This window comes from Ambystoma mexicanum, chromosome 6p (genome assembly GCF_040938575.1).
Source record: "Ambystoma mexicanum isolate Mex_15411 chromosome 6p, UKY_AmexF1_1, whole genome shotgun sequence".
NCBI classification, from domain to species: Eukaryota; Metazoa; Chordata; class Amphibia; order Caudata; family Ambystomatidae; genus Ambystoma; species Ambystoma mexicanum.
In genome coordinates this window covers 1347781992-1347808338 of record NC_090935.1, presented here as the reverse complement: position 1 = coordinate 1347808338, position 26347 = coordinate 1347781992, and the positions used below count along the sequence as shown (strand labels likewise).

General features: G+C 44.6%; 1 protein-coding gene across 8 annotated transcripts in view; it reads right to left on the bottom strand.

The window, feature by feature from the left end:
- Positions 1 to 26347, bottom strand: part of LOC138510403 (uncharacterized) — a 1044636-nt gene that overhangs the window by 715014 nt on the left and 303275 nt on the right. Inside the window, exon 1 of one of the 8 annotated variants that reach the window (XM_069626034.1) lies at positions 24702 to 24744. The exons of the other annotated variants lie outside the window; for them this stretch is intronic. The gene's annotated coding sequence lies outside the window, so the exon portion shown is untranslated. Of the gene's footprint in view, positions 1 to 24701; positions 24745 to 26347 lie in introns of those variants that run through there. 8 annotated transcript variants of the gene reach the window in all.

Sequence of the window (26347 nt, the reverse complement as noted above, 5' to 3'; positions counted from 1 at the left end):
GGCTTTTTGATGTGTTAAAATCCTGGTTTAGCCATTTACCCAAAGTGTGTGATCCTAGGCAATTATTGAAGCCTACTCTACTCAAAGTGTAAAAAATGGGAGTTGGGGTTATTTCAAAATAATGGAAACGCTTTGCAAATTCAGGCCTTCCGAATCTATAACCTTGCACCCTGCAGAGATTAAATTTTAGAGCAAAATGTAATTTTTGTGAGACCACACACACAGGCAATGCAGTTCTTTTTCAGTGGTCAGCGCTGCTCGTATGACTTCACGCTGCATGTTTGAATTAAACCATAACTGCACAAGTCACATTGTTGAAAGGCAAGGAACTGTTAGGGAGATTTCTCACACAAATGCTTAATTCCCTTTACCTAAGAGCCCTCCAGCTCTTTTGCTATATTTTGGTTCTTTGAACTTTTCATTGTGTGTGTGTTTTACTTTTGTGTTCTTTGGTTATAGAGTTTTAAAAACAACTCCAGTGGCATCATCTTTTTCTGTGTATCACAAAGCACTTTCAGTGCAGTGGCACAGGGGTGTCTTTCAGACTCTCCAAGGTTTAAATGCCTTCTCTGGTACTGACTACCGTCTCCCAGAGCATGTTAAGTTAAATTGGCTTTACTAGTCTTTTTAAATTTACTGACCCAGCACACACTATCTTCCAATAGAGTGCTGGAGGGGTTGCTTAGCTTCCCCTGAGTCAAAACACGCATGTAACAGTAAAATGTTACCTTTTCCTATTTTAAATGGCTGGTGACAGTGGTTTAGATCAACTACCGTGATTTTTCACGACCGCTAACAATGGTAGCTCAAAATCAAGGGCAGCCATGTTTTTCAATATGGCGCCCCAAACCTATCTAAAACAGACTCTGGTCAACTTTCTTCGCCATTTCTTTTAGGAAGAGTACTTCTTGTGTTTAACTCTGCGCACCAAACCAGGTTTGGTCCCTTTGTTTGTGCCCTTTGGCGGGCTTCAGTGGACAGGATGGGAAGGAGCTGCCCGAAACTCCCTGTGCTTAGTCTCCTAGGAGACCTGAATGCACTCTGGTGTGATTGGCTGGCTGACTGCCCGGCAAGGACAGCCACCCTGCTGGATGACAGCCAGGCTGAATGAATGGGGGAAAACTGTTTAAAAGCAGGTCTCTGGGACTTGGAAGGCAGAGTCGACCACTGGAATGAAAGAACCGAAGACGAGCTGAAGGAAGAGGACTGCTGCAACTCCTGGACGACTGGTGAAGCCCTGCTGCAGGTCTGAATTGATTGAAACTCCAATCGACAGAGAAGCCCTTCAAGGTTAACTTCTTCCCTTGGATTTGGTGGGAACAACCAACTCGTAAGCCACCTGGACACCGTCCCTGACTGGTCGAGTTTTCAGCAGAGTGCTGCTTGAAAACCAGATAGCCAGTGGGAAGGAAACCAGTTTTTGGTCTTTAAGGCACTCACACCTTAAAGCAACGTCTTGCTACAGCTTTTGGCCTCATCCCTGGGCAGTGCAGGAACCTCCTGACGTCCTCCTTCTTGTCCCCACGACTCAAGCTCAGGAACTGCGAGATCTGCTTGAACTGCCAGGAACAACTGCCTCAGCTACAGCTTTCTTCGTTAAAAAGGTACAGTGCAAATGGGGTCCAGAAATATTTTCGGCCATCGAGAAAGTGCGTGATACTTTCCTCAGCTTCGAAGGTTCGTCCTTCTCTAAACATTCGTCAAACTTTTCGCCTAGCCAAATTCTTCTAATCTCTGTGGCAACGACTAACCGTTATATACCAGAACTGTGCTATCCTAGACAAAAGATTCTGAACCATTGACTTTGGCCCAAGCGTGTTGAGAAGAATTGCTGGTTGTATTTAACTGCAACCCTTTGCCCTGCCTATGAATGTATTTGGGCTGTCTATTCACATAACCTTGTCTTTTCCTCCCCTTTATAAGTATTTTAAGTGCCATTTTGCTCCCACTTCATTTTGGAGCTAAACTTGTTCATTTACTTGCCGGTTGGATTTTTGTGGTTTATTAGTGTGTGATATTGAGCTGCTTGTGCTAGTGTAATGTTTTCAAACCAGATGTGTAAATAAATGTATATTCTTTTACCAAGAATATACCTTGAGTAAGTGTATATTTGAATCACTGTATTATTGGTCCTTTGTGTAACTTGTTCTACTGCTCACTTAAACTCTTTGAGATAAGTCTGGCTGCTTAGCCATCGCTACCACTTTACTGTGTAGTACGGGCTTGTACCAAAGGCGAAATTGTGCGTACACTTGTAGTCCTAATTGCATGCAGTGGTTCCAAGGGTACTGCATGTGATTCTGCCTAACAGGAGCACAGTGGTAATTTGTGAGGCAGCATATCTGCACGCACAAACGCTTGCCATGCATTGTTTTAATCGGCAATGTCCTTTATAGTTCCCATATCAATAAACCTAGTCTTTTGTTTGTGGGGTCATGCTTGTACAGTCTTAAATGGCCTATAATACTGAGCCATTTTCTTTTTCAACCTTGGCGATTGACTGTCCTTGTTACAAAGGGGCCGCTAGTAGACCCATTTGGAAAGTCTGTGGTATTAGTATATTCTTGCATGTGTGATGCTGCTGCAGACTAGAGGCGACAAAGTCAGTGATGCGATATAGCAACAATTACATTTGAGGAATGACAAATGTGGAATTTCTCTGAGACTCTTATAGTGCAAACATTCACATATTCTGCAAAGAATGCTTTCCTAGTTAATACTCCCAATTTATTTATTTATTTTTTATGGTCACCACTTCAGTCACACATCCTTGAAAGGCATGGAACAAAAATGTATTTTTGTGATGCAGCATATCTGCAAGCCGGCACACCCACACTGCATTGTTTTATTCCCCAGGCCAATAAACTTGGTAAAATATTTTAAGTGTGCAAAATTTTCACACCAGACTAGTTATGACCTGACTTGACCCCCCTCAGCCCGCCTGGGCATTGCTGTGTATGAAAGATGCAGAGTTTTGTGAACATACAACTTCAGCAAGGCAGGCACAGTGGGATTTTAGTTTTTTGTCAAAGATCTCACATGTTGATGAAGAGGTGTAGCCGAGATTCTTTCGCACAAACTGCTTGAATTGTTGACAGTTTTTAAGGGGGCAAGCGTAAGGATGCTACATCGGACTTATGATGTTATGTAAGATGTGTTATCTGTTGATGGGGAATTGTCTTTTGAATATTTCAAAGACATCTTTGGTGATGTGTAAAAGTTGGTTTCTTTCAAGTTCCCATGTCTGCACCGGTTCATGTTTTAGATTGTGCCCAGTAGGTTTAGTGGACTACTTTTGTATTTCCAATTAGGCTTCACGATTTACATTATTTGTTCAGCGTGTGCAAAGCAGTAATAAGCTTATGCCACTTTTGTCTCTATTTTATGAGTGCAAGGCAAGCTCAGAGTGTTAGGATTCATATTTTACATCTTTTAAAGCACTGTTGTTTCAGTTAACAGTGGTGGCAACATGTGATAGCCTTTTTAAAATACAGTTATACCTCCAGCCGTTTCTCACACTATCCTGACAATGTGAACTTCCAATTTTGGCAAGCCAAGTGGGGGTGGAATTCGATTTTTTGTCAAAGATCACACATCTTGCTGAAGAGGTATAGCCGAGATTCATTAGCACAAATTGATGGAATAATGGAATGTTTTGATGGGGCAAGTGTCAGGGGCTACACTTGTCTTAATATGTTATGTAAAATGTGTTATATAATATTTGAATATTTCAAAGAGGTGATTGGTGATGTGTAAAAGATGTCCTATTCTGATTCTACATTCTCCTTATATATATTTAGAGGCACCACGTATTCCAACAGCAGGATGGCGCAGCAGGCAGACCCTGAAGAAATGGCCTGTGCCAGCGACAACCATCAGCAATCGGATTTATGTAGATTTGTGCATCTGATGCAACACGTCACCGATGTTTTTGGGGCCAACAAGACCCAAGGATTATGGGGTGTCCATCGCAACGGTTTTGTTCATCAGATGCAGCAATGGGCATGGCTGCATTGGGGACCCCAGCAAGTATCGATTGGATCATGGGGACCCTGATGCAACAGAGTTGTTCTTAAAATGCGGCAATGGTGTGTGGCTGGATTTTGGCCTCCAGCAAGGTCTGATGGAATCATAGGGGCCCCTACACCCCAGAGAGTGGCTTTTCTGGTTCTTTAATGGACCTCAGCAACAGGGGCCTTGGGAATGCCTTGGCAAGTGGACGGGGGCTTTTGGATCCCGTACCTTGCTACGAGCCCAAGGAACCGCAACGGATCCCACTGCTTTGTCATCACAAAGGGTTTACATCTTGGGGCGCATCGCTATCAAGGTTCCAATCATGGAGCATTATAGGTAGTGGTATTGTGCCCCCAGCAGGCGCTACAGGATGTGGTGGCGGACACTACAGTTTTTTTAATTGGGAAGCATGGTTCTGTGGTGCTGCGGCCGTCATATGCCAGTTGACTCATTATAAAGCTTAAATGCATGGCGTGTGCCGTACACAGTTGATGTGGCTTTCTATACATCCTGTAAAGCATATGGGAATTGAGCTCTAGACCGAGCAAACAGTGAGCTGTGATGCTTTGACAGGGGTGCAAGATGGTTTCAAAAGGAGAGCGATTGATTCAGTGTGTGATAATCCAGAATGATTAGGATAATTGTTTGCAGCCACTGAGGCTGTTCAGCTGAAACAGCCTCCATTCATTTCACTGCATCTATGACACCCCAAAGCACCGGTTCCAAACCCCTAAATATGGCAGTGTCCTGAAAGATGTCTACCAGTTTCTATCAGCTCAAAATGAACAGTATTCTTCAGGACACTTAAACAGCCCGCAGATAAGGCCAACTTTCATGCCTGCAGTACTTATATGACTGTGACACGGATTGCTAAATGTTGCCATGCTCCACGATCAGTGGTCTTCCAAATTCATTGCCCCGTGCTAGAAATAATATATTTTTGTATATTGTTGCTTGGGAAAAAACTACTGACATTTGGAAGTGACCTTGACAATTTTTATCTTACATTTAGCTTTTTCCAATTCATGGAAAACAAAAGAATGTTGAGTGGTAAAACTGCATCATGCTAAACCTGGATAGTTGACATTCTGGAAGTGAAACATGTGGAACTTTTGGATTTTGCAATCCTGTCAGAAGAAATTCAAAATAAAATGTGCACCAAGTGTGCATTTTGTTGTCGTGGTGTGTGCATGTGTGTGTGTGCACGTGCATGTGTGATGCATGTGTGTGTGTGTTTGTGCTTGTGTGAGTGTGCGTGGATGGGTGTGCATGTGTGTGCATGTGTGTGATGCACATGTGCATGCACATGTGTGCATGTTTGTGTGTGTTCATGTGTGTGTGATGCATGTGTATGTGCATGTGTGCGTGATGCACGTTTGTGTGTGTGCATGTGTGTGGGATGCACATATGTGTGCATGTGTGTGTGTGTGTGTGTATGTGTAAGGCATATATGATACAAATATTTGTAGAAATTGATAAGATATTGGGCCTGATCACGACCTCGGCGGTAACCCTTAAATCCGGCAGTAGCGCTATTACCGCCGGATTTAAGGGTCCGCCGAATCAGGGCTTCGGCGGATTTCGCCCCAGCTCTTGGCTGGGGGGAAATCCGCTGAAAATTCACGCTATTACCGCCGGCGGGAAATCCGCCGGCGGTAAGAGCGCTAATTTTCCCCATTGAGCCCAATGGGGAATGGGGCATTCCCGAATGGGCTCAATGGGGAATGGGGACTTCCAAGTCCGCCCAACTCGTGATCCCGCGCTATTAGCGCCGGGGGCTATGGATGGCGGTCACGCTAATAGCCCCCACGCTAATAGCGTTAGCGTTACCGCCGAGGTCGTGATCAGGCCCATTGTCTGAAGACTTAACAAACCTAGGAATCTAAATCGTTTTTGGGGTGTAGAATCTGTGGTTTTTTAAAACAACATTTTGAAAAAGCATATTCAAATCAAGATGTGAGCCTGTTCAAAGGGATCTATGTGATTTTACCGAATTGAAAAGTTTGACTCCCAAAAGTCTGTTTTTTGTCTTTTTTTTCAATTTTCTGCAAATATATATGTGGGGGGAGACCCCAACAGCCCCCCACCTTACCCCTATACATTTTTTATTCACTTTACCCCCCCCACATATATATATACGGAAAATTGGCGGGTCGAACTTTTGGGAGTCAAACTTTTGGGAGTAGGTAATTTTGTACAATACTGTTGAAAGGGTGTGAAAGTTCCTTTATCCTCAGAGATAACTTTGAAGAAACTGACATTGAAAGGTATACACTTTGTAACAGGAATTGACTCGTTAGATGCATTTTCCAATAATATGGAATCCGTCTTTAGACTAACTCTGTCTTCTCTCAAATAACACAGAGGTCACATTGTCCATCAATGCAATGGCTCCCTATGCGCTGTTTCCGATAATCAAAGTACTTACTCCATTTCCCAATTTGACTTGTTGAATAATGTCAAATATTTTGTCTGGGAGTCTCTAAACATTAAAAGACAAGATCTATTGTGTAATTTCGAGGTATTTTCTCACTTGTGTTCGTGAAAGCAATAATATTTAAGGTAGAAGATGATGTTGCATCTAATGCTGGTGTGAGCTCTCTGCTCAAAGCTTATTTTCAATGCACTTTACTCTATGTTATTTTAGACATCTATTTAGCAACATACAAATAAGTGGAACATATCTATTTAAGGCTGAAAAGTAACATAAGGCCATTGGGCTGGATCATGCATTCAAGCCCCTTCTTCAGGCTCCTCACACAGAGTAAACAATGCAGGAAAACGTCCTCGGACTTGGGGAGAGCAAAGACGAGGCTCCCCTTTTGCGGTGGCCTGCATTTCCATAATATGAGAGAGACACTCTCACCATTAGCTGATCCTCTGTAGATCCAATAGGGGCAACCATGGACTGTGGAAGACATGTTCAAACAAGGTAAACGAGGCAGTGACAAGTGAAAATGTGCCCATTGGAACAAAACAATAAAAATAAGCATTCAGGTTTTTTTCTTTTAAGCAAAGTCAAAATGGTATTTGTTTCTGCAGCCATCCATAAGAATTGGCCAGCATTTATAAACCAAGAAGGTAGTTATTCTGAGCGTAATAAACACATAAAATGGCCTATGATGCATCACTGTTTCCTGGTACAAGAAAGCCAGACGCAAACAATGATTAGTAAACTACCTGATCACATGTACCCGCATAGAAATGTTTTAAACCCTCTGGCTTTTCATATATGTTATCTCAAACAGTTTGGTGTACCATGTAACATATCAAGCTTTTATTTTTAAACAGGGCTTGGGAGGGAAAGCCCCTCCAAATCCTTGGGAGTCATTTCTGACTGGCTCACTTCACTGCCTCGCTTTCACTTATTTGCAGGAAAATATTTCGATCCCACTGCTTAAAAAGTTCACTGGCCACCACTATGTATTATTATGCTTTTAATTTTCATAGAAACCAAAAATGTGATGGCTGGAAGATTTTGAATTAATCTGAACCACTGGCATGGGCAACCTTCCACACCACCGTTTTTTAGCGTGTCTGCACCATATGGACATCAGTCAGGTACTGCCACCAATGGGAGCAGCTCTGCCTGAACTGCTAGGCCAGGTCCTCTCTGCATGGAAACACAAGCAACCCCAGAAATGTTTCGGCCTCCTCAGTGAGGTGCAGCTTGGTTCCCTATGGCGCAGCGAACAAGGGACTTTTGTAATGGCTTGGCAGGTGAAGAATGATGGTCTGGAAGGTTGCCCAAAGCAATGCCAGGGGTTAAGATTCATTCTAAACCTTCCAGCCATCACCTCTTTTGTTTTTGCTTTAATTTTCATAGATCCAGCAGTGTGGTCTGCAAGAGATGGTTTTGAATCCAACCCATCAAACTTTCCAAATAAATCTGAGACCCCTGCCCTTAACATTTTTTTCTTCAAGCATGAATTCTAAGAAATCTATACATGCCGCACTGTGAGACAGTAGATCACTAACTTCCCACTGCCTTTCGTAGCCTTCTTAAAGGAACATGAACCTTCCTAATTAATTTCAATTCAAGGTTGGCATCCTGAAATTTGAGGCTGCAGTGTACTCCGTAAAACTAAGGAATGCATTTTCCGGGGCTACAATTAAGCTGATGTTCTGCTTATGCATTAAAAACGTTGTTGTGAAGAAGCTAAATTGCCAGTTGTACATGTGTAGTCAGCATATTGCTAACATGCTAAAATAATAGCCTGTATACATTCTCATCGCTTCAGCTCTGGATTCATTTATACCCACTATATACCCTTTTTTCCCTAATTTTTTTCCCACTATGCCTGCAGGTTGCTCATTTCCGGGGTAAAGATAGCACATGCCTTGGCTACACAGATATTCCTTATTTTGGTCTGTTTCCCCCATTGCTTTTGTGGCAGTGGCGCCACTCAAATTCAATAATTCACCCTATTTCTATTTGTATGCCGATTTATCTCATTTCAAAGTGGTCTGATTCAGGGTGTCAAAAAAAAGAACCCAAAAATGATCATTTTTAAATCATAGGGGGGCTTGCACCCAGCAGGTTGTGTCTGCGGGGAGCACACACCAAATTCAAAATTCTGTTCTTCCATAGAGATGGAAATTGTCCCCAAAGATGGCAAAACAGATGATTGCATTGACTGACTAATAGAAGCATCCTTTACACATTAGAATTGCTCATCTGATAATGTAGAGGGGGATAGCTACTTGAATCCCCTATCTGCGGGTCATGTGTGGCTATTTGCGCTCTAACATCTGGACAATGGGGCAAAGAGAATCAAACTGATATTGTGTGGATAATTTTTATTGTAACATCACCTTGCAAGTTCTGCACCATACATAACTGAACACTTTCCATAAAAGAGTGTTGAGGTATGTTGCGAGCAGTGTGTGGCCTTCAGCAATGGTAAATCTTTTAAAAGCCGAGATATTGACCTATGTCTAATGTGTATTTGTTGGTTTATCATTTTTTTCATGTGCTGCAGTATCAAACATCAGAGGGAATGTGAAAATCTGGGAACTGATATTCCCATGTTGTGAAAAGGTTCCAGCTCCATATGCTTTGACGTAAAGTCTGGGAGTTTGGGAATCTGTGATGAAGGCTTTGAGATTCCCAATATTTCACTGATTACTGCGTAGACCCTTCTTGTGCTAGTGGTTGAAGTAGACAATTATGCCCCACGTGTCTATGCTTGTGTTCAAATACTGTACAGGGAATCTAGAACAACCGTTCCCTACCTTAAATGTTTGCAAAATTAGCTGCCCCAAAGTGTGCAGTTTACACAAACCTTTTCCTTCCAATGAGATCACCTATAGATCTCTTATGTTACCTTTTCTAGATGTTCTGTGCAGGTTTCTGTCAACAGACCCAAGACAGAATGTCGCCAACATTCAACAACAGAAATTGCAAAAGTTGTGTGGTCTTTTAGTATTGTTTATACAAAATACACCTCTGTGACTCATTCCTAAGCCACTTGTAATTCTTGATATTGAGGTCATTCGCAAAATTCAGAATGCTAAAAGAACATGCTGAAAATATATTATATTGTCTGAGCTCCAGACGGTCTATGAAAATAGGTAGGCCGAAACAGTCTAATTTAAATAAGTTACTAATGTTATTTGACATTTAGCTGCATAAATTAAGTTGGTTTAGGTAGCATTATGCTCTTGGTCACCAGTGAATTTTATTAAGGCCTCTCCCGGTTCAAAGCGTTTCAGATTCCAGTACTCACTCTCCTGAAATAAAACGGCTCTGGGAGGGTATGTGCAATTGTTAATGTAGATTAAAACACTTTAAATAGCAGTATATAAAACATCGCTTTCAGGAATGATAACGAGGGTTGAAGAAATGAGCACTCGTTTAATAAAAAAATAGGACTTCTTGCTTTAGACGGAGAGCGCGGCTGCCTGCTGATGTTAGCACCTCACCAGGGCCTACACAAGTATTTTGTATGTTTTTAATCCCACTGTGTAAGATAAGACACTGAGTAGAACTGTTGCTCAAGCATTGTTTCAAATGTGGGATTTTTATTTTCACAGGTTACGCTGAAAGCTTGTAACCCCTATCTGTAACTACCAACACCCCTTTGTCAGAAAATATTTTTACCAGGTTCATGCCTAGACATGTTCACCCATAACCGCAGACTATAAAGACACAACTAGGTTTTAAAAACAAAAGATTTTTATTAACATTTAAAACATGTATTTTTTATTCAAAATGTATCCACATTGAATAATGTGGGTTTGTCAGTTGCTTCACGAAGATCAGTCGTGCTACAGATTCTGCAATTACGGTACCGGCACACTGCATGCCACTGTGTCGATAAGCAAACAAGTTGACACGCCATCCCCTCAAACTTGCGAACTGTTTTCTCAACGATGTTTCTAACACCCATCAGACACAGATAGCTGAGGGTTATTTGCCGATTATATAGCACGCAAGGTTTTAGACACGCAATGTTCAGTCCCTTTCTCAATCCTTATCTGTGTCAGCAGCTGGGTCAACCTCAGCAAATATACAAGACGTTTAGGGCTCAATACATAACAAATTTTATGTAGTGATTTATCAACGTAAGATGTTTCCAAACATTCGTGAACATCCATTTTGGGGTCATCAGTTTTATGTCCCGAGCACCATCTGTAAAAGTGTTGTTTTAAACACGCCCCCATCACTATGGCCGTAAACCCCTGGCTAGCCCGGATATCAGCGTGGGGCAGAGCCATTGTGTCTGTATCGGTCTCCATTAGCGAGATACATTCCTTACACAGACTGTAATCGCGATCCCTGGGTTTTCAATTCGTTTTGAACAGCAAGCTCAATGAATAATACCAATGTCTTTAATGCGTCGGTCTCAATTAGCAATACACAGTCCTTACATAGGCTATTAACACAATCCTCTGGGTTTTCAAGTTGATTTGAACAGCAAACACAGTAAATATTGATAGTCTCTGCTACAGCGTGGTGCTCCTCACTGCCGCACAGGGCCATGTTTTTCATCAAGTCCGAGGGGGCGGGTTCCCTCTCCAGCTTCATAGCCGCATCCGCCTGCAAAACCATAGATTAATAGTCATTGTCTTCAGAGTTCACTTCACCATTGGATGATCACTCAGACACCATGACCAGCTGCTGCACCAGAACGACATCGCTGTCATCCCAAAACGCTTTGGGTTCATATTCGGCCATCAAGTCCTTTGCATCTTCCAACCCATCATACACTGTAAGAGAATCAGGGGTAGAACTACCTTTGGAACCCCCGGGGTTTCCGGAGGGGATGTTTTTCCCCTTGCCGTAACTGTAGCGGTTCTTAATCGGCATTTCCTGGATACCCCATCGGATAGCCCCTAGGAAGCTGGATGAGTGCACAGGTTTCTCCCTGCCTCTGACAAAAGTTAGATAGCACCATTATAAACCCCTCCCCCAGAGATGTCATAGCCTTAGAACCAGCCCAGACCTATTTAGAGATCAATCATTTCATATCAAACCTTCTTAGGATTCTTAAACTATATAAAATGTATATAAAAATCATTGGGTTTCCTATCAAAATGTATACCATTTTTATATACAAATAATTTAACATGTATATAAAGTTTATATACAAAGTATTGGGGTTTAATAATTTTGATATAAAAAAATGTGGAGGGCTTATCATTTTGATATACAAAGTATATTAACTCTATATCAAATTAATATCAAAAGCAGCGGGTGGGAAAGGGGTGGGGCTTAGACAGGAAATGGTGGACGGGGCACTTGGCCACATTTTTTTTTTTTTTTTAAATTTGGTTTTATTGGTTTTAAGGCAACAGAAAGAAAAAAGAAAAAAAAACAGATGAAACATTTCACTTTTTACAGCACTATTAGCGTATGGTTACATTAAAGAAACAGCATTAGAATTTTCCATTCAGTAGACCGCTGCTATATTCAAGTCCGTTCCTTGGTTGTAACAGAGAAAATAACATAGCCCGTACCCTCCCACCCCCCTCCCCCCAGTGGGACGTGCATCTTTGCGACATCTCTTTTCTCCATCAGTATAACCATAGTGGATAGAGTTTTACCCACTTATCCTGTGGTTCACTCTGGTTCTAGGGTCAACACCGTTTCTCAATGAAGGCCATTGGGTTTTTGTTTTAACTCAGGGTCCGGTATCATTATCTGATTGGGAGTCCGTCGTCTCAGAAAGATGTTTACTTCGGAATTCCGACCATAGGGTTTCGCATTGTGGCGCTTTGTTATGTAGTGAAGCAGTGATCATCTCCATCGTATAGATGTTGGTGGATAGGCTGATCCATTCTTTCTTACTTGGGACTGTTCTGGATTTCCATTTTGTTACAAGCAGCGCTCGGGCTGCGAGGAGTAACTGTGGGGCAAGACCTCTGAGTCTGGTCCATCCATCCTCGTCCCTCTCCAGTCCGAAGAGAATCAGACGTGGGTCCGCATCTCTTTGTATGCCATCTATGTCTTTGATCCATGTCAGGACTTCTTCCCAAAATACCTTTATGTGTGGGCAGCTCCACCACATGTGCCAGTAGTCGGCTGTCTCTCCACATTCCCGCCAGCATTTTGGGCTCAGTGTCTGGAACATCCGGGACAACTTGAGTGGGTCGTATTGCCAGCGGTGTAACAGTTTAATGGCATGTGCTTTGTATTGGCTAGAAAGGGATGTTTTGGATGCTGCTTTGCACATCAATTCCCATTGTTCAGGGTCTATCTCCTCTCCCAGGTCTCTTCCCCATCGGCTTCTGAGATTTTCCGTGGATCCGTTGCCTGCTTCGATGAGTTCCCTGTACATCAAGGATATCAGACCCTTTAGTTCAGACTTGGAGTCCAGGATTCGTTCGAACGGGGTGAGTTCTCTCTGGAGCTTTTCCTTCCACGCAGGTTTCGTAAGGACTCCTTTTATCTGGATGTATTGGAAAGTGGATAGTGGGCCTATTCCTAGGACTTCAGTTAGGTCCGGAAGAGATATGAAGGTGTCCTTTTTCAGAAGTTGCCCTACTCTTTCGAGGCCCGCCTCATACCAGGATTGGTATCTACCTACGTCGGGTATTTGGTCGTTCATACCAGGGGACCATAAATGGCTCAGTGGAGACGGCCAGGTGGTAATCTTGTTCATTGCTTTGCCTGGTTGCCAGATTGTCCATATAGTACTCAGTATTGGATGGCCCTTGATTTTCCGCTGGATTCTCTTACGGGGGGTCCATAACCATTCTGACACTGTGGCTGGGGAGAAATAGTGGTTGTCCATGTGGATCCACTGGAGGTGGTTGTGGTCACGCAAGTGTGAGATAAGGACACGTAATTGTGAGGCTTTGTAGTATCCTCGCAGGTCGGGAAGACCTACTCCTCCTCTGTCCTTTGGGAGCGTCAAGGTGTCATACCCGATTCTCGCCTTCTTCCCCTGCCAGAGGAATCTCAACATGAGCCTTTTGGCCTCTGCGAAGAACTCATCTGGTAATTCGATAGGTAACATCTGGAAAGGGTACAGGAATCAGGGAAGACATACCATTTTAATGGCATTAATCCGCCCTAACCACGAGATTGTGAGCTTGTCCCATCTTTGCAGATCAGCCGAAAAACTACGGAGGAGGGGGGGGAAGTTTGCTTTATATAAATCCATCAAGTTTTTAGTGATCTGGATGCCTAAGTATTTAAGTACTGAATGTTCAAGTCTGAGGCCAAGGGGAGAATACCTAGTTTCGTTTTCTTCTTGTGTACCTTGCAAAGGGAACAATATTGATTTAGACTTATTTACTTTAAACCCAGAGAGTTGGCCATATTCTTCTAATAGTTGGAGAGCATGCGGGACGGATATAGAGGGATTAGTAATGTGTAAGAGTATGTCGTCAGCATAGAGTGCAATCTTATATTCCCTGGTCCCCAATCGCATGCCTTCTATTCTGGAGCTGGCTCGTATATTTTGGGCTAGCGGTTCCAGGGAGAGCGCGAAGAGAATCGCAGAGAGGGGACATCCCTGTCTAGTACCTCGTCCTAGTCCAAACCACCTGGAGTATTCCCCGTTGACCGAAATAGACGCTTTGGGGGATGCATATACAGCTTGTATACCTTTCCTAAATCTCGGCCCTATTCCCACTTTGCTAAGGACCGCCCACAAAAATCCCCACTCCACTCTATCAAAGGCCTTTTCGGCATCTATCGACAATAGGGCAGGGTTACCTGGTAGCTCTGGTAATGAGTGGATGAGATGGAGAGTTTTGCGCATGGTATCCGCTCCTTGCCTACCTATTATAAATCCGACTTGATCATTGTGTATAAGGTGGGGGATTAGTACCTCTAGCCGAGCAGCTAGTACCCTAGTATAGATTTTGACATCTAAATTAAGTAAAGAAATTGGGCGGTATGAGCTACAGTGTTTGGGGTTCCTTCCTTCTTTCGGGATAACCGTTATGAGGGCCTTCGTGAAGGAGTCGGGGGCTGTCCCTGTTTCTAGTATCTCATTGAAGAGCTCGGTCAGGAATGGTGTAAGTTGAGCGCTGAAGGTTTTATAAAACCCTGCAGTATACCCGTCCTCACCAGGAGATTTGCCTACGGTGAGTCTCTTGATTGCTTCCTGAACCTCGGGTTCAGATATCGGGGATTCCAACAGATCAGCTTCAGAGTGCGAAATTTTGGGCATATCTACCAGGGAGAGATAGTGATCTGTGTCTAGTTGGCCTGGGGTCACTTCTGAGGTGTACAATTGCTCATAGAAGCTGGCGAAGCTCTCCGGTATGGTGACGGGGGTAGGGGGGGTCTCGGGGTTTTCTTCAATTATCTCTTTCACTTTTCGTTCCGCTCTTTGCTTTCTTAATCTGGCTGCCAGTAGTGCGTCAGCTTTGTCCCCTTTCTCATAGAATTTTTGTTTGAGAAATCGAAGTTTGCGTACGATTTGTTCGTGTTCCAATAATCTCAGTTCTTCCCTTTTACGTTGTGCTATTTTAATATTGTCACAATCTGCTCCTAGGTGTCCCCTATTCTCGCTTTCCAGTTTGCATATTTCAGACCTAAGCCTATGCTCGATGATCTTCCTTTCCCTTTTCTTGGTAGATCCTTCACGTATTAGGATACCTCTCCAAGTGGCCTTACCCGCCTCCCATACTGTTTGCTTGGAGACTTCCCCATTGTTATTTAGTTTAAGGTATTCCTCGATTTCAGTCGCCATTTCAGTTTTAAATACTGCATCTTTCCACAGGCTTTCGTTGCAGCGCCACTTTCCTCCTGGAACAGGCAAGTCTGCCCATCTTATGTCTGACAGGACCATATCATGGTCTGACCACGTTATCGGGATGATTTCCGATGATATCGTGGATTCCAGAAGGTCCTTGGTGAGGTACAAATAGTCGATCCGGGTAAATGTTTTGTGCAGATTAGAATAAAATGTGTAACCTCTATCATGCGGGTGTTTAGTTCTCCATATGTCTTGCAGATCATATATCTCCATTATGTCAGGGAGTCCCGTGTAATCACTTCCCGGTTGGTTTCTTGTCTCAGGGTTACCTGGTTCCCAGTCTTTGGTCGGGTCTGCCCACAGATTAAAGTCTCCTCCGAGAACAACCTGGCCCGATGCTTCTAACATTATTTTGGGTATTGTCTTCTCTAGAAACTTGGATTGTCCCGTGTTGGGAGAGTATACTACTGCCACTGTTACTCTGACCTTTGCGATTGCCCCGGATATCAGGAGGGCACGCCCACTCACATCAGACCAACTCTTTTCCACTTCAAAGTTAATTCCATTTTTGACCAAAATTCCGACTCCTCCCTTCCTGAGTGGGCCAGAGCCCCAGAATTCCTTTCCCCCTTTTTTCCCTAATATCCCCCTCTCTTCTCCCTTAGCGAACTTTGTCTCTTGTAGAAGGAGGACGTCAATTTGAGATCTACGTAATTCCCTTGCCACCAGTGATCTCTTGGTTGGTGAATTGAGGCCTTTCACATTAAGTGTTCCTATCCTAAGGGACTCCCTGTCCTTCTGCTCTTCAACCGGTGCCATTTTCAAAGTATGTCAATTGTGAATTTGTGACCCGCATTGAGTAGATGTATCTTAGATAAAGACTCATGGATTCTTGAGCCATCTTTGGTGTTGCCGCTGGCGCATCATATTCTGTTCGTTTATTGTCCGCCCAACCCCCCCTCCCCCAAACTCTCCCAACTTGACGGCGTTCGTGCAGACCCAAGTAGAAACGTGGATCCGGCATCGAACCACCCCTGGGGACCGTTACTTCACGTCCCCAAGATCACATTAACATCATAGTCTTGACTGAGCCCCCGATCACCCCCCTTCTCCGTTTACATGACCCAAATCTCTTCAGAGCCCATAGATCCTTAAGTAGTTCGGGTCATGAACATGTGTATTAAAATGTATGCCATCTTACCAGTATTGTGATTCATCAGTTCTCACCCCCTGGAGGGGTGTTACCTCTCCGGTATTTTCTTGAACCCTTGACTCGTTTCCTTCTGGGCCCCTGTATGCGCCATCTTCTTTCCTCTCGACGCTGGTCCTCTCGACCGTCTTCTTCCATGTTTGGACCAAGGAGATCTGAGATACACGCCTTGATCTCCCCTTCCGAACTCAACTTGGTTTTGTTCCCATTATAGTCAAAGGATAGGGAGAAGGGGTATCCCCATCTGTATCTTATATTCTTTTCCTTCAGATGTTTGGTGAGGGGGCCGCACATGCGTTGGAGTGCCAAGGTCATAGTGGATAGATCTTGATATATCGTGACTTGGGATCCTTGGAATGTGATTGAGTCACTGCTTCTTGCTTTCTCTAGGATCCTCATCTTGTCCTGGAAGCGGTGAAATCGAGCTAGGACTGATCTAGGTCCGCCTGGAGGGCCGCCAGCTCTGTGTATTCTTTCTGTCTTTGGTTCATCAACCTCTTCGTCGGCAAGTAAGAGCTTGATGATGTCATGGAGGGCATTCCTCAGATCACTCTCTGTTTCCCCCTGTCGTTCCGGAATACCGAAGATTCTCAGGTTGTTCCGTCTCTCCCGATTTTCCAAGTCGTCGAGCTTAAGTTTGAAGCTCTCTTCACGTTGCTCCAATTCAGTCATCCGCTGGTCCAACTGTGCCTCCAGGGTATCTATTGATGCTTGATTATTCTCAACTCCGTCCAACCTTTCCTCCATGGTGTCCAGTCGTTGGGTGATTTTATCAATTTTGGAGCCAATACTGGCCCCCATATTTTTGATTTCTCCCAGGAGAGCAGCGATGTCTCCCTTGGTAGCCGCGGACTCACTCACTGAGGGGCTCTGATTCGCCATCGTGGAGTCCAGGTTCTCGGTAGAGGTCGGGACGTAGGAGAATGTAGCCAGTTTGTCCTTTATGTCCATTGGTTCTCTCGAGGTACTGTGGTGTTGCTTGGGGTATTTGGGTTATCAGATTGCAGAGGAGGCACACGCCCCTGAATCGGGGGCCCAACCCTCTGTACTTCAGTAGCAGTGGTCTTGGCTGGCTCGTTGGGGGTTGAGAGATCCTGGTGCGGCTGTGGTTATGCTCAAAGTGTGGTAGATTCACTGGCGCCTGAAGTGCTCTTTAGACAGCAGGGGAGCCGTCTTTTTATGCGATGTGGGGGGGTGTGCCTGCAGGTTGAATGCAGGTGGCGTTGTTGCAGGCGATGGCAGATGAGTGTGCCTCAGGCGAAGCTTGTCGGAGATTTTTTCAGCTTAGGATTAGAATGTCTGCTGGCGATTGCTTGGAGTTGTGCATTGCTGCGAGTAGCCTGGGTTCCAGGGATGAGTGAATGTATCGTTGTTTCTTTTCAGCGCATAATGTGGTTGTCGGTTCGGAGTGATTATTTCCTCAGTTGAGGCCTCTCCCCTTGATCGTAGGCTTTGTCCCCCTGGTGGCGAGTCCGAACTCACCGTCGGTGCTTGGCCTCCTGTAACTCAATACAGTCCGATGGATGTGTGCAGGACCGGGTATGATACGGAAGGGCTTGGAGACGCTCTGCTCATTGATCGTGTACAGGCGGACGGGTCCTCGTCCACTGCGCACCTCCAGGACAGTAGCCGCGGTGGGACACAGTTTATCACCCGCCCCGGGTCTCTTCTTCTGTACGGAGACCGTATCACACAGTGTCCGCCCCGTTCTTTCTTTCAAGCTGCGGTAGGGCAAGCCGTCTGTCGGGGGTGCCGGGGGTTTATCCTGTGAGACTGTCTCTCAGGTTTGTTGTGGCAGGTTTCACCCTACGTGTCCGGTTTCGTTGGGGCTTGGCGGGCTATTCCGGCTCTCCGCGGCGTTGAGGGGCCAGGTTCACAGCAGCGCCACCTCGCACCGCGTATCACCCACCTTCAGGTCGGTCCTGTCTCCGGTTCCCCCACTGACAGCACTGATCATTCGTGGTGGAGGGCCGCCCGTTCACTGCGGGCAGTGCCCCCCTCTTCAGGGCTCTCAGCTGCGGGGCCTGCTCCAGCTTCTCTGCTGTTCGCCGCTCGTTGTTGCCTGAGGGCCCGCCAGTCGTCCTAGTGCTCGTATGTTGGCTCGGCTTCACGGAGCGATTTCTGGGCGAGTCTTCCACCGTTTTTGCTCCGGATTCTCACCACATGGGGGGGGGACCTTCCGACAGCAGTACGTTCGTTTTTACCACTGGGGGGGGCCTTAAGTGGGGGCTCAGTCCACTTTGGGGGCCGTGGTTGCGGAGCTCACGCGCAGAGCATGCCTGTCCGTGCGCCCCCTGGTGGCCCTGGCCACATTTTTTAATGGAAAGGAAGGGTACCCCATTGTACTACTATCACTGGTGAGTGAGAAAAACACAACATGACAAAAAACCTAGGAATGGGAGAAGAGCAACCTGCTGGCAGTTGTGTGTCAATTGGTTTGTTAATTTGCCCATGAGCCTGGTCTGTAGTTAGAGCACTATAATATATATGCCTGTCCTGGGTAGCGGCCTAAGAAACTCGGCAGAAGATGCTTGCTGGTAGAAGTGTGTTAAAAGGTAATGCTGTTGCCCAGGATGACCACCTTATCAAAGGGCAAACAACAACAGGGAAGGTGCATATCCCCATCTGCCCACAGGGAGAACTGTAAGTGATAGTGAGGAAAAACCTGCTGGTAGGAGAAGCCAAGGAGCATGCTGGGTACTATTCCTTAAGACTGAGAAACCAAGAAGCATGCTGATTGCTATATCTATGGACAATTAACTAACAAATACTGAAGCTTGATGGACAACTTCAAGCGCTCTTTCCTGACCCACCTATGCAATGCAAGTATACAGAAGAAGTGAAAGCAGGAGAGGTTTGCCGATTAAAGCACAAATGAAGGACCAACAATCGAGATACACATTTTTAAATAATTAATATAAAAGGAACTTACCCATGCCTTAAATTCAACTACTGGAATCATGTTCAAAGGTGAAACATTGTATACCACCAGTGCACTGATAAACAGACCTGTCTATGGAATTTCACCACTAATTTAAAAACTGCATAATCTACTCTATTAAATGTATGTGTGGTATACGCTATGAATGTGAAACTGATTGCAAAGATAGGACACTAGAATGATTTAAGACACATAAAAGTAATAGTCGCTTGCCCCTGGCTTACAGTGGTTACATAAGACAATGCTGTGAAAAGTAGCAAGGTAGGCGACTTTTTTTCCTGACCCATAAAATTCTTTCTCCAAATATTCTTGAAGGTGTAGAATTATATATTATTATCTCCAATCCTAAAATATTTTGGAAACGCGTTTGAGTCGGTACACCCTGTTTCGGTGCCGCCGGTTCGGCGTGGGCCGATTCGCTGCGGCCAGTTCCGCGCGGCCAGTTCGGAACGGGATGTTTCGGTGCTGGGATGTTTTGGCGCCGCACACCAGTGCACATCGCCTGCTGTTTAGGGAAACGTTCAGTGCAGTGCACTGTAAGTGCGAGTTTCAACCTCATCCCACACTATTTTAAAATGTAACTGTTCTAGAGCGGTTTCATTTTAAAATAGTGTGGGTCGAAGTTGAAACTCGCACTTTCAGTGCACTGCACTGAACGTTTCCCTAGACAGCAGCCGATGTTCACTGGTGTGCAGCGCACAAGGCAGATTAGATCTGCCGGGCTCATGAGGGTGGGGGCTGTGCTGCTCGGAGCAAAGTGCTCCGAGCAGCACTGCCCCCACCTTCGCAGGCCCGGTTGTGTAGTCTGCGTGGCTGTGGTGCCTGCATGAAGAACTCGCAGGACATTTATGTGTGGCCAGTTCGGTGCGGGCTGCCGCGCCGAACCGGCTCCTACGCCGAACCGGCCGCGCCAAATCGTCACGTGCCGAACCGGCCGCGCCGAAATGTCCTGCTCCGCGTTTGAGTGCCTGGAGGATGCATTTTTAGGGAAATATGGCCACCTGGCGGCCATTTTCATGTTGACATTATCACTGGATACCTTCACACTTTTGGAGGGCTATCTGACTCATAAAGTCATCACATGGAGCAACTCTGACTTTGTGCTGCCTTACTCTGGCTAAATTAGAAGCAGCATCGTTTTTTATATAGTAGTTTTTTTTAAAGAAATCACCCTCTATATGTTCAATTCAAGGGAAAGGCAGAGTTACTCATCATAACTTCTTTGTGAATCAGTCCCGGAAGAATAAAACATGGAAGGATTTGGCCAAGATCAAACAGGAGGAGATACAGAAGGACGATTACTCCAGGGAGGTTTTTCTGGGCAAATGCGCGGAGTGAACTAATGCTGAACAGAATATATGAACGATCGGGTTCATTTTGCTACATCTAATATCATACTTGTGGGTTTGGTGGAATTCAACCAACAAATATGCCTTGTGTGGCATGCCATATATCATTTGGACGATTCCTCTGACACACATGGGGCATAGAGACAGACAAAATGTGGTTGGAGCGCAACGGTTTCTCTTAGACCTATGAAGAATTTGCGATTACAACATGCCCTGGAAAGCCCCGCCCGTTTGTTAACAGAAATGTATGTCACTCTTACTGGAAATGTGGCTGTTACACGGAGAGGGATTCATTGTTAGTTCCAGTGACGCTTAAAACACTGCACGGATTGAAAGGATATAATAAGTATACGATTAAATGCAAAAAATAAAGGTCAATATTCCTATACAAGCACATTAAAGAGTGTTTTAAGAAATGTCACATTAAATGCCTGAAAATGTCACATTAAATGCCCGAGCCACAAGTTACCTGGCTCTACAGTATTAATCAGGTGCCTAAATAGGAGCACAATTTAACTACCTAAACAGGTTAATATCAATATACTGCACTTAACAACGCCATTTTGACACATCACTCTTTTCTCGGACTAGGAATACTAATTTCAGCAAACAATTCCAGCAGGTAGGCTTCCAGGTGTTATAAAGGTTTTACATGGATGATTAATCTGTAATGCATGCTAGGCAGCACCCGTGCAAAGGACTGCAAGCAATGTTCTTATTACAGGCTAGTTATGACTTCACTATTGCCCTGTAATAAGAAAATTACATCACTTCTGTTCTGTAAATACCCCACCTTTCCCTGGGAATTGTGATGTCACAATGCCTTCTGCGTGAGCCGGCACAGGGCAGGATTCCAGCTGTCGCTGCAGCACTTAATTAAAGCCGTGACAAGCTTTTCAAATCCCTTTCTTGTCAAATAGATTTCTGTGACACTTTGTGCCTGATTCACAGAGCGTTTTCCTATGGGATTGCGCCATTGTAAAGCACTTCTGTGAATCTGGCCCTTTATAGCCATTAGGTAAGGAACTGTGGGGTAGTATGTTTATATGTGCACAGCTGGAGTGCAACACATACAAGCAATAATCCATCTGCACGTTATATGTTAAGGTACAAAACGTGTTTTAAATGCATTGAAACTGTTTAAACTGATCTTCTGCAACACATCAGTGTTATGAGGCTCTGTACCTTTAAGGCACAGCCGAGGCACCAGGCAGGGAGCGGGAGGAAGGGGAGGAGTCAGGATGTGGAACGGCCAACAATCAGAAGCAGCATATACAAATGTTTTTAATCAAAATGAATTCTACCCTGATTCTATGTATCAGCAACATGAGGATTTCACACAGTAGATTAAACAAAAGGCCAGGTATTAAAAGGGATGACAGTGTGTTGCCATGTATCATAAGGAATATAATACCCCATTCTGTACATAAAAAGGCTGTTGCAAGTCACCTCGGAGTTCCAGAACCTTATAAAGGAGCTGGAACTCCTCTGCAACTCGCAATATCCTTTTTACATATGGTAATCGTTATACGGGATCATTTATCCCATCTATAAATCTGAAAGGCACTCAACATGAAATGTGTGCACCTCCGGGAATGAAATTGGGTGTTTGTGGCAAATGACTTTTGGGACCTTCGTTGAGGCGTGATTTACATGACTTACATTGAATGCAGGGGCACACGTACCCCTCCTCCGCCTTGTCACTACATCATAATGGAGGCACAAGACTATTACTCCTTACTTTTACGTTCTTGTCTCTGGCTGCCTCCATTCTCACCTCCCCTAGCTGGTGCTGATTATCCCACCCTTTCAGGGTCCCCGTCCCACAATTATTTCCTTTTGTGCATCTTCTATTGTACAACTCGTCCACACAACTGCTCCCCAATAGTTTATGTTCCTTTTCACCTCCAACATTTCTCTGAATTATGAAGCATCATTCATTGTACTGGGTAAAAGTTTTTTGTTCAAAACATGAATGTTATGATTTCTTCATGAAATACAAATAGAACCACGATCCATCTTTGCAGATGCTCTCCACCAGGCGACTATAACACTAACAGCACTGGAAGAGGATCACTGTAGATACCCACACAGAGGCGCATCTGTAAGCCCTTGGTTCTAGCAAGTAAGACTCCTTTGGACCCAAAACAGCAACAACAACTAAAACCACATTGTACCTAAGCAAGCCTCTGGAGCCATTGCCTATAGAGATCAAACAAGGTTTCACCCTCTTCTTTTGTTTCACAGTCAAATCACAGCCAACCCTCACAGGGTATAATAGTAAGGTGTAATGCTTTTTACGCATTACACCTTACAGGGTGTACCAGGAGGATAGCTCAGGGGCAATGTGCTTGTCTTGGAAGCAAGATAACCCAACGCAATACGTGTTTGAATCCTGGTCCGCGCTTAGAGACTGGTCTGCGATATTAATTGTGTTATAAATGATGAATTAACTAATATACTTCTCCAGCCCATTTTGATGCAGTCACAAGTTGGAGGCGGGAAATGAGGTGGAGATAAGCTCGCTGCTGTGCATTCCTCCTCTGTCTTGTCAGTAGGTTTTATTTCAGGCCTGAATGAGATGTTCATGCCGGCCTGAAACACATGGGTTCATAGCACCAGCTAGAGACCAGGTGGAATACCTTAATAAATGCTGCCTAATTTGCCGGCAGTATTTATTTCTTGAGAAAATTGACAGTGAAACAAAAAAGCAACCAAGAATGTACCCAATTTTACTCCCACTCTGACTCGTGGGGTCATCTAAATCCTCCCATTGCAGCATAGCAGGACGTACATACAAGGTGTAAAGCCAGTTTAGCCTTGCTACACCACTCCCAGAGATGTTGGTAAGGTTCTGTGGGCAGAGTGGGAGGTGGGAGAGGAAATACGTGTTTGCCTTGTCAAACCTGTAAAACCTCTCTATCTTATGCCAGCCTGAGATAATGACGCTGGTGCCAAACCAATGGATTGCTATGAAACCTACCAGCAATTAGTACCCGGCGAGGGGAGAGGTTGCGGCCTCTCAGCCAATGAGGAGGCTCTGAATGGGGGAATTACCACCGGTAATCCCCCCGCTCTGAACCACCTCACAGGAGGAGGCCACAATCCCCCCGCCAGGGAATGAGGTGAGTGCTCCCTTCCCAGCTCCACAGATATCCCTTTCCTCCACCTACCTTCTTTTTTGCTCCTCATTGGGTGCAGACACACTGGAAACACTGTCTCCAGCACGTCTGCTCCCAATCTGCAACAGGGCACCATGGAAAGGAAGAAGGGACTACAAGTAGGCATGGGCATTTTTTTGTTTTACTTTTTTCCTATTTGTTTAATGGCTGCCATGTAAAGGGAGAAGGGACTATGTGTGGTCAGCTTCTCCCTTTCCACGGTGGCCATTCTGTTTGTTTACTTTTTTATTATTTTACATGTTTACCATTGAAAGGGAAAACAGACGTTGTTTTCCCTTCCCCGGTGGGCATTTTTGTAACTTTTTTTTCTGTTCCAACACGCTGCTTTTAGTACCCCGGTCTTAAGGGCCAGGTAACTAATAGCAATAAGCACCGAGCAGGGGGGCAGTACCACTTCAGATAATGCCCCGGGCCAACACATGACATATATAAACGAATACATCATGGAATGCAAGCATCTTTCTGAAACGTCATTCTTAGAATTACGTGCAGCGTTCATGTACCCTTAGTTTAATGATTGTCGTCACCGCAGTGGGATTCACTCTTTGAAATGGGTACACTGTAAAATTTGTCAGAATTGGTATCACTGTTTAGACAAAAACACAATATAAAAGCAACATTTATAATAAAAAAATCCTTGGAAATAATGATTTGTTGCTGTATTAACTAATAGATCATATATTAACACCTACAAACCAAAAACCGAGTAGTCATTTGGTTCAATGACGTCTTGAATAATTAACTTTAGCTGGAAGCGTGGACAGTAAACACATGTATGCATTTAATTCGAAAATGTAATCCCAGTGTAGTAGAATTGGGCGGGCAATAAAGAATAAGAAAACATACCACGCCGTGTTGAAACATGCTGCCATTTCTCCTAACGCAGACGCTGATAGGTTTCGATTTTATGGCACAGGATTTCTAATAAACCGACTGTTATGTGTGATAATGGCCACTAGATGGCGCAAAATCTACGCATGGGAAACCTCACATAACGTGAATCCGTAAGAGGCATATTTCAAGCACTTCATTTACAGTGAATTGAAACTGTGATGGTAGCGAGACACTAAATGCGTGTATGTGCAAATGTTGGGTGGTGGTTATGCACCCTGTGACCTGTGGGCTCCTCGTGCACCTGTAAGAATCTCTGTAGGTCTAGTCAACTGTGACCCATTTGTACACTAATGTTTTACATACGGTGGTCCATTTAAAATCATGCGTCGCTCGAAGGCGTAAAGACTAAGACGTAAAGCTGTTTATCACTTGTTAAACTGCCGTGAAATATTTTCGGAAGGTTTTGCAGGCGGGTTGTGAAGAGGGAGGAAATTTGTTTCTGCCCTGTACTCCCACGCAGTCTGCAAAACTGAGTTTTACTAGAGAATGCGGCTTTATTTAGCACTTGCTAAAAGCAGGTGGATTCTAGACGAATCCATTTTGGGGTCATTTTAGAACGGGTGGCGTAGGAAATGCTGGCGTAAAAGCAAGGCATACTGCCTTAATGCCGCCATTTCAAGCACCAGCCCATTTTATAGTTCACACAAGGTGGAGAATGGTCTCTAAGCGGAGTTTACATCCTGCGCAGTTCTTTCCTCCTCCATCTTGCGTGAACACTTCCATCCTCATTTTAAATGGGGCAGAGCAGACAATGGACACGTAAAAGTGAGGTTGGTGTGTTTACACCTCGATTTCCAACTGTGCCTCATTTTGCAGCTGTGTCTAGACGCAGGAGGGGCACAGATCTCTGATGTACTGACCTCATCCATCTCATCAGTGTGTTTCGTTTTATACCTGCGTTAGATTTGCGAAAAACGAATGGATTCCTCTAGAACCCGCCTCGTTTTTTCACCTGCTCAAGATTACACAGGAATCCTTTAATAAATGCTGCCTCCAAAGAATAATTTGCTGCCCGTATTTATTTCTTCACAAGAATGAAAGACTAACATCAACAAACACAAATCTGGCGGCTACGGAAATGAAAGGAACATTTTACCAAATCATGCATATCAAACTACAGGAGACAACCATGGGAAGATCTGACTTTGTCTCGGGAGGATAGCCCAGGGGCAACGTGCTCGCCTTGGAAGCAAGACGACACGAACCACCACAGGTTCGATCCCCGGGTCTGCGCTTAGAAACCTCTGGGTATTAAGCGCGTTATAAATAAGCTATCATATATCATTTGTGAGGTATGGAAGGGGTCCTGACACAAAACTCTGAAAGTGTACCTCCTCACAGCTTGCTACGGAGGCAACCGAAAACGAAGCAACACTAAAGGAACAATGAGATAATGGCTGAGGAATTGGCGCACATGAACAATCTGAGAAATGTATCGAAATCAAATGAAAGACGCCTCTTTGCTCCGGCAAGAGCTGACACCCTGGCAATAACGAGATGGATCTGCTCGGCTAACTCAAACTGTAAGGTATGCCGAGTGTAGGCTGATACCCTCACCCATTAAATGCCCAGGTAAGACCTCTTCAGGTTCTAAAAAA